This window comes from Castor canadensis, chromosome 9, assembly GCF_047511655.1.
Source record: "Castor canadensis chromosome 9, mCasCan1.hap1v2, whole genome shotgun sequence".
NCBI classification, from domain to species: Eukaryota; Metazoa; Chordata; class Mammalia; order Rodentia; family Castoridae; genus Castor; species Castor canadensis.
This window is the reverse complement of record NC_133394.1, coordinates 44,827,258-44,844,729: the sequence shown is the minus strand read 5'-3', so window position 1 is coordinate 44,844,729 and position 17,472 is coordinate 44,827,258. Positions and strand designations below refer to the sequence as shown.

At 37.5% G+C, this 17,472-nt stretch overlaps 1 pseudogene; it reads left to right on the top strand.

Annotated features, from left to right (window-relative positions):
* The first annotated feature begins 8,097 nt into the window (after positions 1-8,097).
* LOC109699613 (V-type proton ATPase subunit e 1 pseudogene) lies at positions 8,098-8,343 on the top strand (annotated as a pseudogene).
* The last annotated feature ends 9,129 nt before the right edge of the window (positions 8,344-17,472 follow it).

Genomic DNA, 17,472 nt, shown 5'->3' with positions numbered 1-17,472 from the left:
GAATGCTTGGATTACAGGCATGTATTATCACATCCAACTTTGGACATACTTTTTAAGTCTCTTGTTGTATATGCCTAAAAGTATAATTAATTAATGGGTCATATGACAACTCTATGTTTAACATTCAGAGAAGTTACCAGACTTTGCCATTTCTACATATCCACTAGAAATGATTGAGTGTTTTAATTTCTCTTCATCTTCCCAATACTTGTTGCTAGTGTCTTTTTATTACTAACCATCCAGGTGGATATGAATTTACAGATTGTCGTGGTTTGATATACATTTCCCTAATAAATAATGGTATTGATTCTCTTTACATGTACTTATTCAGCATTAGTGTATCTTTGGAGAAACATTGATTCAAGTATTTTGCCTATTTTTAAAATTGGATTTTTTTGGGGGGACTGGTGGAGTGGCTCAAGCGATAAGAGCACCTACTTAGCAAGTATGTGGCCCTGAGTTCAAATCCAAGTGCTGCAAAAAACAAATTGGATTTTTAATATTTCATTTGTGGAAATTACTTACACATTCTGGATTTATGTCCCTTATCAAACATATAAATATTTTCTCTGATTTGTGTGTCTCTTTTCACATTCTTGATGAAGCACAAAAGTTTAAATTTTGATGAAGTCCAATTTATTTATTTTTTATTGTCACTTGTACTTTTGATGTTATGTCTAAAAAAACATTTCTTAATCCAAGGGCAAAAAGATTTACTTCTATCTTTTCTCCTAAGAGTTTTATAGCTTATGTTCTTATACTTAGATCTTTCATCCATCCATTTGGAATGATTTTGCATATGGCGGTAAGGTAAGGATCCAACGTTGTTCTTTTATGTGTGATATAGGTATGTGATTGTCTCAGTCTCATTTGCTGAAAAGATATTCTTTCTACATTGAGTAATATTGGCACCTATGTTAAAAATCAATCCACTATAAATTTCATGACTTATTTTTGTACTCTCTGTTCTTTTCCAATTATCTATATTTCTATCTTTATGCCAGCACCACACTGTCTTGATGACTGTAGTTTTGTAGTAAATTTTGAAATCAGGCAGTGTGAGTTCTCAAACTTTTTGAAAAAACTGCTTTGGCTATTTTGGGTCCCTCACATTCCCATATGAATTTTAGGATCAGCTGATCAATTTCTGCATAATATATTATTTAAAATAGCTGAGAATCATTTATTATAATATTTAGACTCAACAAAGACTGAAAAGATGAAGCTCAGTCTTTAATCTATAGGATCCATAATCTGAGAATTATACAAATATATCGATTATCAATTTATAACCTCATACTTCCAAATTTGCTGTTCAACATATGGTCTTGGATGGGACAGAACTCTTTTAAAGTATCTTCCCCTTTACAGTGAACATGATGCTAAGCTTTTTCAGTAGATGCTGTTGGAAGGATTTCTGTTACTATTTCTGGTTGCAGCTGCACAGTGAATTAGAGGAGTGGATTTAAAGACATCTGGTAGAACTTTGCTTCTGTCACATGGCTAGAATATGTGGTGACCATGAAACCTCAACCTAGCCTTGAAGAAGCTTCCTGTGGACCTCTTAATATAGAAATTGTTGCTCCCAAAGGCTTCCTGCCCACATAAGGGACCTAATTCCCTGTGCATGACTGTATGTCTCCATGAACCACCCCCTGCAGCCTGGGGGGGGGTTCATGGAGACATTAATCTCTCTTTGGTTCCAGTGGCTTGCCTGTTCCCTGGACCTCTGTACTCTGTGCATGCCTACACATCTCGTTGCTGACTAGCTAAGCTCTACCTGCACTCTGAAGGGATATTTCCTGCTCTCCCAGTGGTCAGGGCATACCAGTTAACTTTTCTTTTTGTTATCAGGAGACACTGTATCTTCTCCAATGAGGGAGGAATTCCAGTCTTGAGGAAGGAGCCTCTTCCAGCTTTGTTCTTCCTTGACTACCCTCCTTGAGTCCTTGTTTTCTTGTACTTATTTCTATATATTTGTTTATCAAAGTTAGAAATTATTTGTTATGTTTTGTTTCTTTATTGGAGTATTTGCAGAAGTTCTTACAATGTATCGTACTTGAATTTACCCCCTTTGCTGCTCTCTTTCATTCCCCCTCTCCTGATTTCTGGAACAGTTTCAACAGGTATCATTTTTGCATTTACTTTTCTTTTCTTTAATTCACTCCGTGATTGGACCTACACTAACACAACAAATAACATCTACAAGTCAAAATGCAGTAAGTATCTTAAGAGAGCTAAAAGCATGATAAGGATTTAGGGTTCAAAGTCTGTTGACAGGAGTGGAATTTGACAGAAACCTTCAAGGATGCATTAAGATTTGAACTTTGAACTTGTCATTGGGGAGTTTGTATTTTAAGATGACATTTATAAACCAAACTGTAGTCTTTGTTCCAAACTCTGTCCCTTACTCATAACTGAAAAAGCTTACCTTTGGTTTTGTTACTGGACTGGTGGGAGTTACTAAAGAAGGCATGAGAGATAGCAGAAGAGATACTTGAGCCTCCCAATCAGGAGATTTTTTTAATCACTTATCTCCTCAGAATTGCTTAACTAAATGTTTGAAAGAAGGGCTTTGATGGGATGTTTAGAATGGTTAGAAGAGAACCCCAACAGCCATATATACCAGATAGTTTCCTCTGCAATGTTTTCATAGCATTGAGTAGAAGCAGCCATGTTTTGTGAAGGAGTCTTTTCTTTGAAGCAGTCATTACACTGTTTTATTTCCTACATGAATGCCAAGTCCACATTACTTCTCATTTCCTTTTTTTTTTCCCAAAGGTTTTTCATTTCCCTTCATCTCTTCAAAAACACTGAATTAATAATTATGATATGTAGACCTATTCAAAGCATGGTCCTTGGACCAGCAGAATAAGCATCATTTGGGAGCTTATTAGAAAAGTTCTCTTCCCTTGAACTAACTGAATTAGAATCTCTGGGGTGTGCCGCCTTCGATGTGTGTGTTTTAACTTGCTCTCTTTTATACTAAAGTTTGAGCTATGCCAATTAAGATTTTAATGATTGCATTTCACTTGAGACACACTCTAGAATTTTAAAAGGATCTAAGATCTTAATAGCCATCTGATCAATTCCAGTTGGGAGTGTGTTTCCAGCATCCCTGATAGATTGGCATCTACTTGCTGCTTGAAATTTTTTACAGATGGGAGCTCACCACATCACAGATCAACCTGTTATATTCAATTCTAACTACTGCAAATCTCTTCTATTATGCATTTAACCCAAATTGACTTAATTGCTACTCTTACTCATTGTTCTCAGTTCTTTAGTTCATAAGGAACATGAAATAAACCTGGTTTTCTTTATATGGTCCAGACTTTTAGATATTTTTGACAGCTTTCTCCTTTTAAGAATTTTCTTGTCAAGAGAGGACATTCTTTGTCCCTTTATTTTCCCCACCTGACAATGCACGTTGCTTCCATCACTCTTAGAATGTATTTATCCATCAATAGTCTGCATAAAATATCACCTCCAGAGTCAAATATAAAGTACTTCATGGGTTCTCCAATGAAGGTTATTATGTGACTATTCTATTTGTTCTAGGAAGTAATCAAACACTCCTGGACATTAGAAAGTCAAATTCCAACACTGCTATGGATTTGGGCTGAGCACTTCACTACTCTGGAATTAAAATTGAGATTACCACATGGCACTTAAGCCTGAGGAAATGCTAATGTGTGGGGAGCAGGCATAGATGGCAAATAGCACTTCTGAAAAAAATTGAAATGGAGTTAGCAGAAAACAAAACAAAACAGAAAGACCAGTAGAAAGTGCTGTTATTGTTATCTGATTCCCTCTCTTAATAGATGAGTCCTAAGGGCTCAGCCTGGATAACTCACAAGAGCCTAGGCTGGGCTCCATTGCAAGGTGTCTTTTACTTGAGGTGCCAGAATAGGCCATAAGAAGTCAGTATATAATTAGCAGGTGTAGTGTTCTGATGGTGTGTGAAGTTCAAGTGAGGACAAACAGCCCCAAACTGGGCCATATAGGCTAGCACAAAGAGAAGTAGCTGGTAAAAAATGGAAAATGAGCCTGGATCAACAGCAACTTTCTTTTTTTTTTTTTTTTTAAGTAATGAAATTTTATTTTATTTTTTTCATTTTTCTTTTATTATTCATATGTGCATACAAGGCTTGGTTCATTTCTCCCCCCTGCCCCCACCCCCTCCCTTACCACCCACTCCGCCCCCTCCCTCTCCCCTCCCCTCAATACCCAGCAGAAACTATTTTGCCCTTATTTCTAATTTTGTTGTAGAGAGAGTATAAGCAATAATAGGAAGGAACAAGGGTTTTTGCTGGTTGAGATAAGGATAGCTATACAGGGCATTGACTCACATTGATTTCCTGTGCGTGGGTGTTACCTTCTAGGTTAATTCTTTTTGATCTAACCTTTTCTCTAGTACCTGTTCCCCTTTTCCTATTGGCCTCAGTTGCTTTAAGGTATCTGCTTTAGTTTCTCTGCGTTAAGGGCAACAAATGCTAGCTAGTTTTTTAGGTCTCTTACCTATCCTCACCCCTTCCTTGTGTGCTCTCGCTTTTATCATGTGCTCATAGTCCAATTCAACAGCATCTTTCTATTGTCTGTCTTTTCATGCTTGTTCCATAGGAATATTAGAGTGGAGTGAATGGTTAGAGCCCACCATGTGTCAAATGACACAAAAAAGTTAAAGCAAAACAAAGAAAATACTAAAATGTAGTAAAAAGTTGAACCCGGTAGAATGCTTTTGTTGCGGTAGAGAACTAAATTTAAACTGGCTAAAGGAAAGTGATTTATTTGTCCATGTATTTAAAAAGTGAAGAGGCAGAACCTTCTTCAAGAGTGGCTTCATCAGAATTCTGATCTTCCTCTGGGATCCTTGAGGCTTTTCTGTGCTCCATGTGTTAGTTTTAGTCTCGGGCTGACTTTTCTCAGGGCTGCCAGAGGCTACTGGGACACTCATGAGAAAGAGAGCGTCTAGCTTCCCTAATCACTGATTGAAAGTCTGGACCTTGATTTGGAGCAGTTCTGGTCTAATCACTGCTGAGTGCACCTACCTGATTCTTTTTTAATGATTTTATTAGCATATAATAGTTGTAGAGGGGGATACATTGTGATATTTACATATCTGTTTACCATATGTCTTTAATTTACTCCCTTCATCATTCTTCCTCTTTCCTCCTCTTCCCCTTCTTAGAACAAATTCAACGGGTTTTATTCTTCTATTTTCGTATATGGATACAAAACACATCCACCATATTCACCCTCATTCCCCCTTTCTTGTTACCTATCCTCCTCCCACTGAAACTCACCCTCAGAAAAGATTTATTTTTCCTTTCTGCATTTTTTTAAATTAAGTGTGTATTGATAGTCCAAGGGGGGTTTTGCCTTGGTACTTCCCATCTGTATATATTGTGCTTTTATCAAATTGACCCCCACCCCTCCATTACTTACTCATTCTCTATTGCCATGCTCCCCTAATATTCAACAGCTTACTGTACAGTGCACTATGTTGTATTCATATGTAGATGGGCTGTTTCAATATTTTTCATTCTCTAACATTTTCTTTTTCTCTCCCACCTCCTGTAGCCTCCTCAGACAGACTCACTAATAGATTTTTGTTCTCTCTGTCACTATATTTATATAGTGTTTCTTTATATACATTATATATGTTTATATACATTTAACTTATAGCTCTAGCTTCCACATGTGAGAGAAAACATGCGACCTTTAATTTTTTGCACTTGGTTTACTTTGTTTAACATGATGTTCTCCAGTTCCATCCATTTACCTGCAAACAACACAATTTCATTCTTCTTTATGGCTGAATAAAACTCCATTTTCTCAATCCATTTATCAGTGTGGGGAATCTGGGCTGCTTCCAAAGGTTGGCTATTGCAAATAGCGCTACAATAAACATGGGTGTTCTTGTGTCTGAGAGGGATTTCAGGCAAGATGCGAATTGTAGCAAGAGTAATAGCAAAGTTTATTCAGAATAGTAAAGTTTATATAAAAAGGCACTTTCAAAGGTGAAAGCAGGTCATCTCAGAAGGAGAGATCAACAATGACCACAATTTCTACCCTGATGTGCTTCAAGAATCACTCTGTTCGTGCAATTATCCATGGCTACATAAGAAAATCCTACAGGAGAAGAAAATTTAAAAGTACAATGAGATTATAATATAATTTAATAGGCAAAAGGCAACTCTTGGTCAAAGTAACCCACCTTAACTGGATGAGACCAGAGGCTTTTTTTTTTCTTGGAACCAAGTGCAGGTGCCCATACATGACACAAAGCATTAAAAAAACAAAGTTAATCTTGAGGATCTGACTGTTATCAGGCCTTCTTATCAGTTTGTACCAAGCCTCCTTTCTAGCTGCCTTATCGGTCATGTCAGGGGTTTCCTTTATGTTTGGCAAGTGTTTTACAACTGTGTGGAGCTGGAAGCCTAGGTCTAGAAAATTTAGCTTGCAGCATATAAGCAGGCCACAAGAGAGTGAGAACAGGCCTCTCAGCACGTATGCACTGAACCAAGGATTCTCCATTCTGGGCTCCTTTTGTATACCTCTATCACTCATGTCTAACTGCTACCTATCATTTTAGCTGGGGGGGGGATGATTTGGACTGTAAAATGAGAATAATTGATTTGAAAATCCTTCCCAACCCCATGGCTGAATAGCAAAAGAATGATTTGTCACTTGAGAAAACTAGAACTCCCAGCTTAAGTTGTCCTCATGCCTCTTTCTTTCTTCTTCCCACAAATACCCCAGGGAGGGCTCTGATGGGGTAGGTTTACCTGATCTTTTCCAAACTAAGAGTACTAAAGGAATAACGTGGTGCAGTACTCTGACTGAATAAGCCAGGGATGTGTTCACTTCTGGAGGGAAATGGGAAGAGCCAGACCATTCAAACCACATGGAAATGAACTCGCCATATTTACCACAGGTTATTTCAGCTGGCTTGCTGATTAGGGATAGTGATACCACTGTTATAAAACAGTGTCCATTTTCTGCTCCAGAGAACAATTTTACATTAATTTTCATCCTTAATAGGGCCTCCAATTTATGTATTTTTATAATCTGTTGACTTGGATTTTTTAAATTTTCTCTTTTTTTCACTTTAATGTGAAAGATCAGTGATTTCTTTCTCATTAGTTTGCACTGTCCTCCAAAGCATCTTTTTTTAAAAAAAAGAGATTTCTATTTTAGATTTCTTAATAGTCCAATCAGGGGTTTTTCAGTAGCATGCTGGCTCTCTAAAGTTCACAGACAAATATTCAGGAATTTGGTGTGATGGTTGTGAAATCATTAGTACCTTGAGATGGTCTGTGGTGGATTATTTGTACAATGGAAATTGGAAATGTTACAACTGATCCCCAGTTAATTAGCTGTAAACCATTAGTCTTATATCAAAATATATTATTATAAGAGGTTCTTCCTGTGATATAGTTCTTTTTTTAGACAGTGAACTTTAGTTCCAGCTGCCAATTATTTTGTGTAATTACTCAGAAACTCTATATTTTTATGTTTGAGAGTTTGAAAGATCAAAAATTTTAGGAGGTTACAAACCTTTCTCAAATGATATTGAATCTATTATACCTTTTCCCTTATTTCACACCTGGAAAGTCTTAAGAAAATAAAATGAAAAGCCACAGATTGATAGAACATATTTGCAAGTAATACAGCCGGTAAAGTATTTGCATTTATACTATAAAAGGAACTCTTACAACCAAATAATCAGAAGACAAGCTATCCAATTAAAATTGTACAGAAGAATAGGTATTTCACAAAGAAGATACACGAATGGCTAATAAACTGAACAAAAAGGAATGGCAATTGATCCATGTTATAATATGGCTGAAAATCAGAACATTATGTTAGTGAAAAAAGCCAGAGGTAGAGGACTACATATTGGATGATTTCAACTGTAAAAAATCTTGAGAAAAGGAAAATGATAAGAGATGAAAAGACAAATCAGTTGTTGCCTGGAGTTGTGAATAGGAATGGAAGTGACTGCAAATAGACATCAGGGACTTTTTGGGAGTGATGAGAATGTTTAAAACTGAGTTGTGAGGGTAGGGACTGGCAGCTCCAGCAGCAAGCATGGCATATCACTGCCTATTAGTGCCACTCATTGTGATGAGCATATTTTGGGACTTCTGGGCTTCTTAGTGCTTTGGCTAATCCCTAAGGGTACTGCCTGGGGAGTTGCCGTCACCATACTGGCGATCTACTCAGTTTGCTGCTGTCTTTTTAGACTGATTGCAATTCTGGCCCAACACAGCCCTCTCTTTTGGACCACAGTTGAAAAATGAAACCATCTGATGTCTGAAGTTTCACTGGCCTTGAGGAAGAAGTCATGCTCCATGAGTGCTCAGGCATTGAGGTCACAAAGAGAATTCCTTCTAGATGCAAAATCACCTCCAATCTCAGACCGCCTTCTTTGACTTGCCTATCTTGGGCACCAGCTGCTCAAATGTTCACACAACATTTGAAGATGTTTTTCTACAGCGCAGTATTTTTAACTTCACCTTCTTTACACTTTGATGAATAATGTGCTTACTTAACCAACTCTACAAAATATGTATTTACTCTTTTTTTTTGCTTATTTCTTTTCTTTTTTAAAATTTCTTTTATTCATATGTGCATACAATGTCTGGGTCATCTCTCTCCCCTCCCCCCACTCTCTCCCTCCCCCCCCCAACCTCCCCACCTCCAAGCAGGAACTGTTCTGCCCTTATCTCTAATTTTGTTGAAGAAATAGCATAAATATTAATAAGTAGGACCGAGGGTTTTTGCTGTTTGAGATGAGGATAGCTATAGTGGGAGATTTCTAGCATTGCTTTCCTGTACATATGTGTTACATTCTAAATTGATTCTCCTCAAACTAATCTTTTCTCTAGTTCCTGATCCCCTTCTCCTATTGGCCTCTGTCGCTTTAAATTTTCTGCATTAGTTTCTTTGCATTGAGGACATCTAATGCTATCTTGTTTTTTGGGTGTCTTATCTATCCTTATACCTCCCTTCTGTGCTCTTGCCTTATCATGTGATCAAAGTCCAATCCCCTTGTTGTGCTTACCCTTGATGTAAAGTCCGCATATGAGGGAGAACATACAATTTTTGGTCTTTTGGGCCTGGCTTATCTTGCTCAGAATGATGTTCTCCAGTTCCATCCATTTACTTGGAAATGATAAGATTTCATTCTTCTTCATTGGCTGCATAAAATTCCATTGTGTATATATACCACATTTTCATAATCCATTCATCAATAGTGGGGCATCTTGGCTGTTTCCATAACTTGGCTATTGTGAATAGTGCTGCAATAAACATGAGTATGCAACTGCCTCTGGAGTAACCTGTGTCGCATTCCTTTGGATATATCCCCAGGAGTGGTATTGCTGGATCACATGGCAGATCTATGTTTAGATTTTTAAGAAGCCTCCAAATTTTTTTCCAGAGTGGTTGCACTAGCTTGCATTCCCACCAGCAGCAGTGTAGGAGTGTTCCTTTTTCCCCACATCCTCGCCAACACCTTTTGTTGGTGGTGTTTTTGATTATGGCTATTCTATCAGGGGTGAGGTGGAATCTTAGTGTGGTTTTAATTTGCATTTCCTTTATGGGCTAGAGATGGTGAGAATTTTTTCATGTTTTTTTTTTTGCCATTTGAATTTCTTCTTTTGAGAAAGTTCTGTTTAGTTCACTTGCCCATTTCTTTATTGGTTCATTAATTTTGGGAGAGTTTAGTTTTTTGAGTTCCCTGTATATTCTGGTTATCAGTCCTTTGTCTGATGTATAGCTGGCAAATATTTTCTCCTACTCTGTGGTGGTCTCTATACCTTAAAGACCCAAAAAACTCTACCCCAAAACATATTCACTCTTTTGAGATAAAGGTGCTGTTCAGAGAAATCTGTTACTCTTGTGTTGGAACCGTGGATTTGAAGATTGTTCCTGCCAGCTTACAACATGAGAGTCAGTGATGTGATGTGTTTAAAAATTGCTTTAAGATGAATAAAACCCCAGTGGGGCAGTCAGGAGAGTATGCTCAGAGAGTTCTACCCCAGCAAATTTACACCAAGCTAAATTTTCAGCATGAATTTCTCTTGCCATATTTTGGAATAAATTATTTTTTCTGTTTTCTATGGAGAAAAACTGAAGTGTGGTAATTGTACAATTTTCACTCAAAAACCACTGTATACTTAACAATGAGTGAAATTTATGATATATAAATTGTACCTCCTTAGTAAAGCTATATAAAAGTTGCCAGTTACAAATTCACTTATATATCTTCATTAATAAGTAAAATTAATAAGTAAGTATCCAGAGGGTTTAAATTTCAGTGTTCAACTTTTTTTTATCTTCAAACTTTGATGAGAAATGTGGATACAAACATAAAACAAGTAAACTTTTCTGAAGAAAGTGACATTTAATCTTTCATTCAGTTTCAAAATCTAGTTTACTGAATGAAAATATTTAAAGTTAAAATCCAATGACTACTAATGTGAAAATTATTTTCCATAAAGAAAATTGAGATATTGCCAGTGACATATTTGCCATTGTGGAAAAATGTTTAATAATAATATAAAATAAAAATACATGGAAACACACACACATCTGCACACATACACACAGAACCAAGATTTTATTCCTAAGGATAATTTTGGGTATCTTTACCTAATCTTATCCTATATACTCTAGCCAGGAGAGATTGCGCTTTATCTTTTATTTTTTAATTTTTTTTATTTTTTATTTTATTTGATTCAAGTCTCTGGAGCACATATGATCTTTATCTTTTAATAATAGCTTATTTGGGAAGTTATTTTTCATGCAATTTGAATTAAAACCTCTCTCTCTACAACCTATTTTGAGATTTAAAAAAATAAGGAAGGTTTGACTGTTCTGAAAATGTGCTATGGTTGATTTGATAGTAATAATTTCAGTTTCTGCTGATTCAATGTCCTGGGACACCCTGACAGTTTGGAATAAATTCAATGTTTCTGTATGAGAAAATTTGACGTGTAATTTTTTCCCAATGAGGGATGGAGCCCATCTAGATATTTAAGAGCGAAGATTTAGAGATATCTAGAAGCCTGAGCAGCATGGCTAGAGTTTGTAGGCCAAGTTGTAGAAATGATGATAGGGCTTTCTAGGAAGAGAAGTTTAAAATTTTGTGTTTTAGATATTTCTGTTCCTCAAAGTAAATTTCCTCTTTCTTCCCAAAGCTTCGGCAAAAGCAGCTCCTCTAAAAAGCTTTTGTGAAAGTGTTTTTATGGGGGTGGCAGGTGGGGTGGAGAAAAGCAAGAAAAGATTCTGAGCTTTTTGTGTAACTCTATGTAGGCTGACAAGAGTTAGCAGATACAAAATGGTCATTCAGTAGAAGCAGAACCAAAAGGGATCCAGAAACAGAAGCTTCCTGAAAACTGCTAGAAATTTGCAGAAGAGTATATGGGTTAAAAAGAAAGCATTGAAACATTTTGTTTGAATGAACACATACTGATATGTATTTTATTTTCAGAGCTCAATGAGAGAATATGTGGTAAGACAGACTGGGAAAGGCTTGAATATACTTCTTCTTTTGGCTATATTAATACTATACCTGATACAAGGTAATTTTCAAAAAAAAGAGAATAAGTATATGTGTATGTTTGAAACTGCCCTATGATAATATTAGCTTTAATCTTACAAGATTAGGTGAACAAGTTTAGATCCAAGCTATGCTTATAAATTACGCTTACTTCTATCTAAATCTGTTCTCCAGTGCTAATCGCTCCCATTCTTCTAGCTCATTTTCCCAGTAATTCTAGATTTCTAAATAATGTGCATATAGTACTATTTCTCAGCACATTATTCAAGACTTAGTTTTCTCCCTGTACTAGTCAGTGTTCAGTCATGGACTGGCAACCATTCTAGGGGCTAAATGCAGGGAATTAGGTGATTACCACATTGTTGGGGGTGGGGTGGACAGGCAACAATCGAATAGGTACAAGGGTACAACAGGACTACAAGGTTCAGCGGCATACCACAGCAGTGAGACACAGAGGTCAAGGTGTTGCTATTACCTCTGCAGGGCTCCACCCCCAGGAGGTTCTGAGCAGACATAAGAATACAATGTCCACCCTGAAAACATTCTTGTTTGTCCACCAGCAGCCACAGCCATAAGGAAATGGCTCAAGTGCTTGTTGTGATAGAACTTAAATTGCACCCAGAACTGTATCAGCAAGAGTTATGGAGAAATACTATTATTTCATTACTAGCTTCCCACCTTTGTGAGAAAGGAGGTATAGTGAAGGTATGAGGATGAAGGTCAATGATGGCACCTCGAACACTCCAGGCTCCACCACTTTCCCTCCTTCATCCCCAACAGAATTATACATTCATTTTTGACTAAATCAATACTCAGTGTTTACACTTTTGTGATTGTACAAACTCTGTTAAGTCACATTGTGCATTGCGCCATACCTCTTATCATGTAATGGTTTTTTAGTTTGTAATTCTATCATTTTGCCATTTACCAGGTCTGCTAAGGTCTAGCTGATTTTTGACATAACAAGTATTTCTGTCACATACCTCTCAACAATGTTTGAATATATTTAAGCATGACATGAGTAGAGGAGGGAGGGAAAAATGTTAGGGAGCCGGTATGCAGGCATGGTGACATCATTCTGAAAACAGAATAACAACTGAAAGTCTCTGCTTTCAGTGCATTCAAATTTTCAGTTAATCCACTCCCTTGTCCTCCTCTCACCCCTACACATGTCTTGGTTTCACAGACCTAGTGCTTTTCTAGTTTAATTTCTAGTCCTTCATGGGTGAGATGAGGGGGCAAGGGAACCTAGATTTCCAATTGCTTCACATTAAAATATGCAAGACTCACCCTGATTTCAATTTGAGCCGCACCCCAACTTCTTGTTGGAACTTGTATATCATGTCCTGGGTTTTCAAGAATATGTTTATGGTGCAGTCCTCAAATCATCTCTAGTATTGTCATATCCTTTTAAGATCATAGTGATAAAACTAGCTTGGGTGCTATAAAAGCATGATTTGTGGACTATTTGAACTTTAAACAATCTCAACTAAAAAATATAAATTACTCATGATTCCTCTACTTTGAAAATGCAAAAATATTTTGCTGGGTACCAGTGTCTCATACCTATAATCCTGGCAACTCTAGAAACAGAGATCAGTAGGATTGTGGTTCAAAGCCAGCCTGGGCAAATAGTTCATGAGACCCTGTCTAAAGTACCCACCATGTAAAAGGGCTGATGGAGTGGCTCAAGTGGTAGAGCACCTGCCTAGCAAGCATGAAGCCCTGAGTTCAAACTCCAGTACCACCAAAAAAATATTTTTATGACATAAGCAAAGTTACTGACAATGTTCAACTGGATTACAAATAATAGCTTGCAACTGATGCTTCTTATTTTATATTATTTTTATTTTTTGCAGTACTGGGATTCAAACTCAGAGCTTTGCACTTGGGAGGCAAGCACTCTACCACTTGAGCTCGCACCCATTTTTGCTGTAGTTACTTTTTCTGATAGAGTCTTGGGTTTTTGCAGGGCTGGGGTCAGACCACAATCCTACCACTATAACTCGTGCATAGCCGGGATGGCAGGCATGTGCCACCACTCCCAGCTTATTGACTGAGGCTGGCCTTGAACTTCAATGGTCCTGGTCTCCACCTCCAGAGTAACTGGGACTATAGTCATGAGCCACCACACCTGGCCTGATAGCTATTATTGTTTAAATATTTTGTGGAAGTATGATAAACATGCAGAACAGAAATCATATTGTAATTTTAAAACTCAGTGAATTCTTACAAACTGAACACTCTTGTGTCATGAGATGAAGATGAAGACAGAAGCTCACCAGTATTGCAGAAGCACTCCTTGAGCTCTATGGACACCATTAAATGTTACTACCTTTCTGATTCCTAAACCTTGTCCCTAATTTTTTTTCTGGATATTTTATGGTTTCTTTTTCTTAAGACCCAAGCCTTGTATGCACATCTGAATAATAAAACAATAAAAAAAGACTAAATTGGTGTTTATTTATTAATTTATTTTTTGGTGAGGCTGGGTTTGAACTCAGGACTTCCTGCTTGCAAAGCAGGTGCTCTACTGCTCCTAAATTTATCTTGGGATAAGGAATGAAGCCACCTTTTCAAGAAATCATATAACAATGCAAAAGTCCCTTTCACTGACTTGTGGCTACTCTTTCCCTTGACCCCTCCCTGCCTTTACACGTCTCTATACAATTTTTTCAATGAGTAAAGAGCATGTAGATTGAAAAATGCCTCCAACTGTGAATGCAATGTTATCACTCTACCACTGAGCTATACATCCAGCCCTGTGTTTGCTGTTTTGATAACAAGTGTCATATTGAATTTCATTTATAAACTCCATGAGCAGAATAACATTTTTGATATGGCATGTAGATTCTTAGAAATTCTTTTTTTTTTTTCCAAACAAGATTCTTGCTAGGTAACCTAGGCTGGTCTGTAATTCACTATGTAGCACAGGCTGGCTTGGAACTCATAATCCTCCTATCTCAGCCTCCCTAATTGCTGAGATTACAGATGTGAACCACCAGACCTGGCTCTTGAGAATTCTTTGTTTTTAGTTTTTTGTGGTACTGGGATTCAAACTCAGGACCTCGCACTTGCTAGGCAGGCTCTCCACCCACTTGAGCCAAGTCCTTACTTGAGACTCGCTCTTGGGAATTCTTAAACAACATTGTTAGAGAAACTGGCAGGAAGTCAGACAGCTTTGGAACAGTCATGATCTAGTTGTACATTGGGTCAGGCACAGAGAACTTCCTTTTAACCTTTTCACTGTTTATTTAAGGATAAGAGCTTTAGTCAGTAAGTTGTACTAAAAGAAACCTTGTTTCAGAGATTGACTTATAGACAAGTTTAATGAAAATTTCATGGGGCCAACTATATGAAAGAAATCTTTCTCTGAGTTTTCACATTTCAATATTGACATTAACAACTAGATCTAATTCTATAAAACTTGCATTTTGTAAAGTATTCTCACGAGCATGTGTGGTAATGGAGTTGAGTGAAGACCTAGCTTTTCTAAGAAGGAGATGAGATTCTATGAGAAACAACTAGCTTGTTTACTTTTCTGAATGCTCTTAATTCCTTCCTATTTTTCTTCTGTGAAGACTCAATAAAATATATTATGATCAAGGTTTTTATTAGTATACCCTTTATACCTTATTACACAGTTCATGAGACAATATAAAATAATAAAGTCAAAAGATTTCCTTAAGGACAATAAGTCAAATATCTTCTCTGATTTAGCAATCTCACTGCAAAATCCTTCTATGACTCTTCAAAGCTCTTTGTTTAGTGACAGTAAATTCGCTTCCTTATAAGGCATTAGATGGTACCAGTGAACAGTTTTTTTGTTACAGGAAAGTCTTTCTTATTTGGATATATTGGGACTCAAATTCACAGGAGAATAATTATGGTGGTAAAAGGACATACAATTGTATCAAAAAAGAATGCTTGCAAGAGCCTGGGAATGTTTCTTCTATTGAAGAGTTTGCTCAGAGGAGGCAGACAGCTGTTTGAGACTACATAAAGGCTCATCCTATTTAAGGTAGATTAAATTCAATCTTTTTAATTCCAAAGATGATTTTGGCTTATGAAATGAATTGTAGAGTTGTTTAAGGATGGTATAACTGCTTTGAGCCACTCTAGGATCATAGTAGATCTTGACCACATCAGGAATGAATCAGTTGGCAAACCACTTGGAGGGATTTCTGTAGATGATACTCCCATGTTGGTCCAATTCCAACAACAGATCACGTATCTCTATGTAACTTCCGTATGTCCTCTCTGTAACTTCCGTATGTCCTCTTTGTAACTTCCATATGTCCCTGGCCCCTGAGTGTGAGCAGGCCTCTGCCTGCTGGCTCTAGCTTAGATGCTGTATTAGTTTTTGAAGTAGGCTGTAACAAAATTCCACAATTTGTTGATTCAGAGCACAGAAATGTTTTGTCTCACAGCCTGGACACTAGAAGTCTACAATCAAGTTGTAAGCGGGGTTGGTTCATTTTGAGGGCTGTGAGTGAAGAATCTGTTCTAAATTTTCTGAATGTGTGTCTGTCTCTAAATTTCTCCTTTTTATGATGATACCAGTCATATTAGATTAGGGCCCATCCTAATGACTGCACTTCAACTTTGTTACTTTTATGAAGAATTTATTTCCAAAGAAGGTCACATTTTGAGGACCTGGGTTAGGACTTCATATGAATTTGGTGGGGGACATAATTCAAACCAAACAGGTACAAAAAAGTAAAATTGGACTTGTAAGATAAAGAACCTGGTGAGGCTTGTAAATTCTAGAAGTTTCTGGGCAAGTCAATATTCTGCAAAATTTCTATTGTACTTACTCTTGCTGTGTAACAAATTACCCCAAAGTTAGAATTTTAAAATAAGCGTTTTAGTATGCTCACAGTCTGTGCATCAGGGATTTGGATAAAGCATAGTTTCAATGGCTTGCCTCTGCTCATCATTTGGGACTCAGTTAAGACATGATGGCTAGGAGCTATTCAAGGACTAGAGCTACCATCATCTGGAGGTATCTTCACTCACTTGTTTGGTGGCTGATGTTGTAGGTCAGCTGGGATGACAGCAGGAGTATCTATTGAAACACCTTCACCTGACTTCTCATTGCCTGGGCTTCCTCAAAGTATGGTAACCTTGGCGTAGTCGGAGCTCTAAAAGTTAACATGTCAGCCAACAAAGTGAAAGCTATGTATTTCTTCTTACTTCGCCGCAGAAGTCATGCAGTGTCACTTCTGCTGCATTCTCGTGGTTAAACATGAGTCACAGGCAGGCAGGGTGGTTCATGTATATAATCAGCAGCTGAGGCAGAAAGACTGCAAATTCAAGGCCAGCATGGGCAACTTAGTGAGACCCTGCATCAAAATAAAAAATGAAAAGGGCTGGGGTTTGTAGCTCAGTGGTACATGAGGCCCTGAGTTCAATTCCACTGTTGGGGGGAGGGAACCCAAAACTGAGTTGCTCCCCCACCCCCAGAGTCAAGAACAGAAGACATAGGTAAGATCATGACTGATAAATAATTGTCTCTTTTTTTCTTGGAATTCTTTTTGTCCTGAGAGATCCTCCTGGTAGAAAGGACATGACTGCAGCTTCCATGAAAAGTAATGTTTCCGTAGCTAATTTAGTTCTATGTTTCCAGAAATATTCCCCTCTGTTGTGAGTCTTTGGCTTTTCCAGGTTGATTTCTTAGATCCCAAACCTGCCACTTAGCTCAAGGATCCATATCTGGGTCCTGAGACCAAACCCCCTTTCCTGCTGTCATTGAAGCTGCAGGTCTTGTCAAATGCTCTGGTGCTCATCATCAGGTACATCTCACTACATTCTTCCACCTTTAGGCCTCTTACAGCAGAAGCAGTTTGTCTCTGGGTCTTCAGAGGCTGTTGCTCAAGTTTGAGAGACTTGTAGAA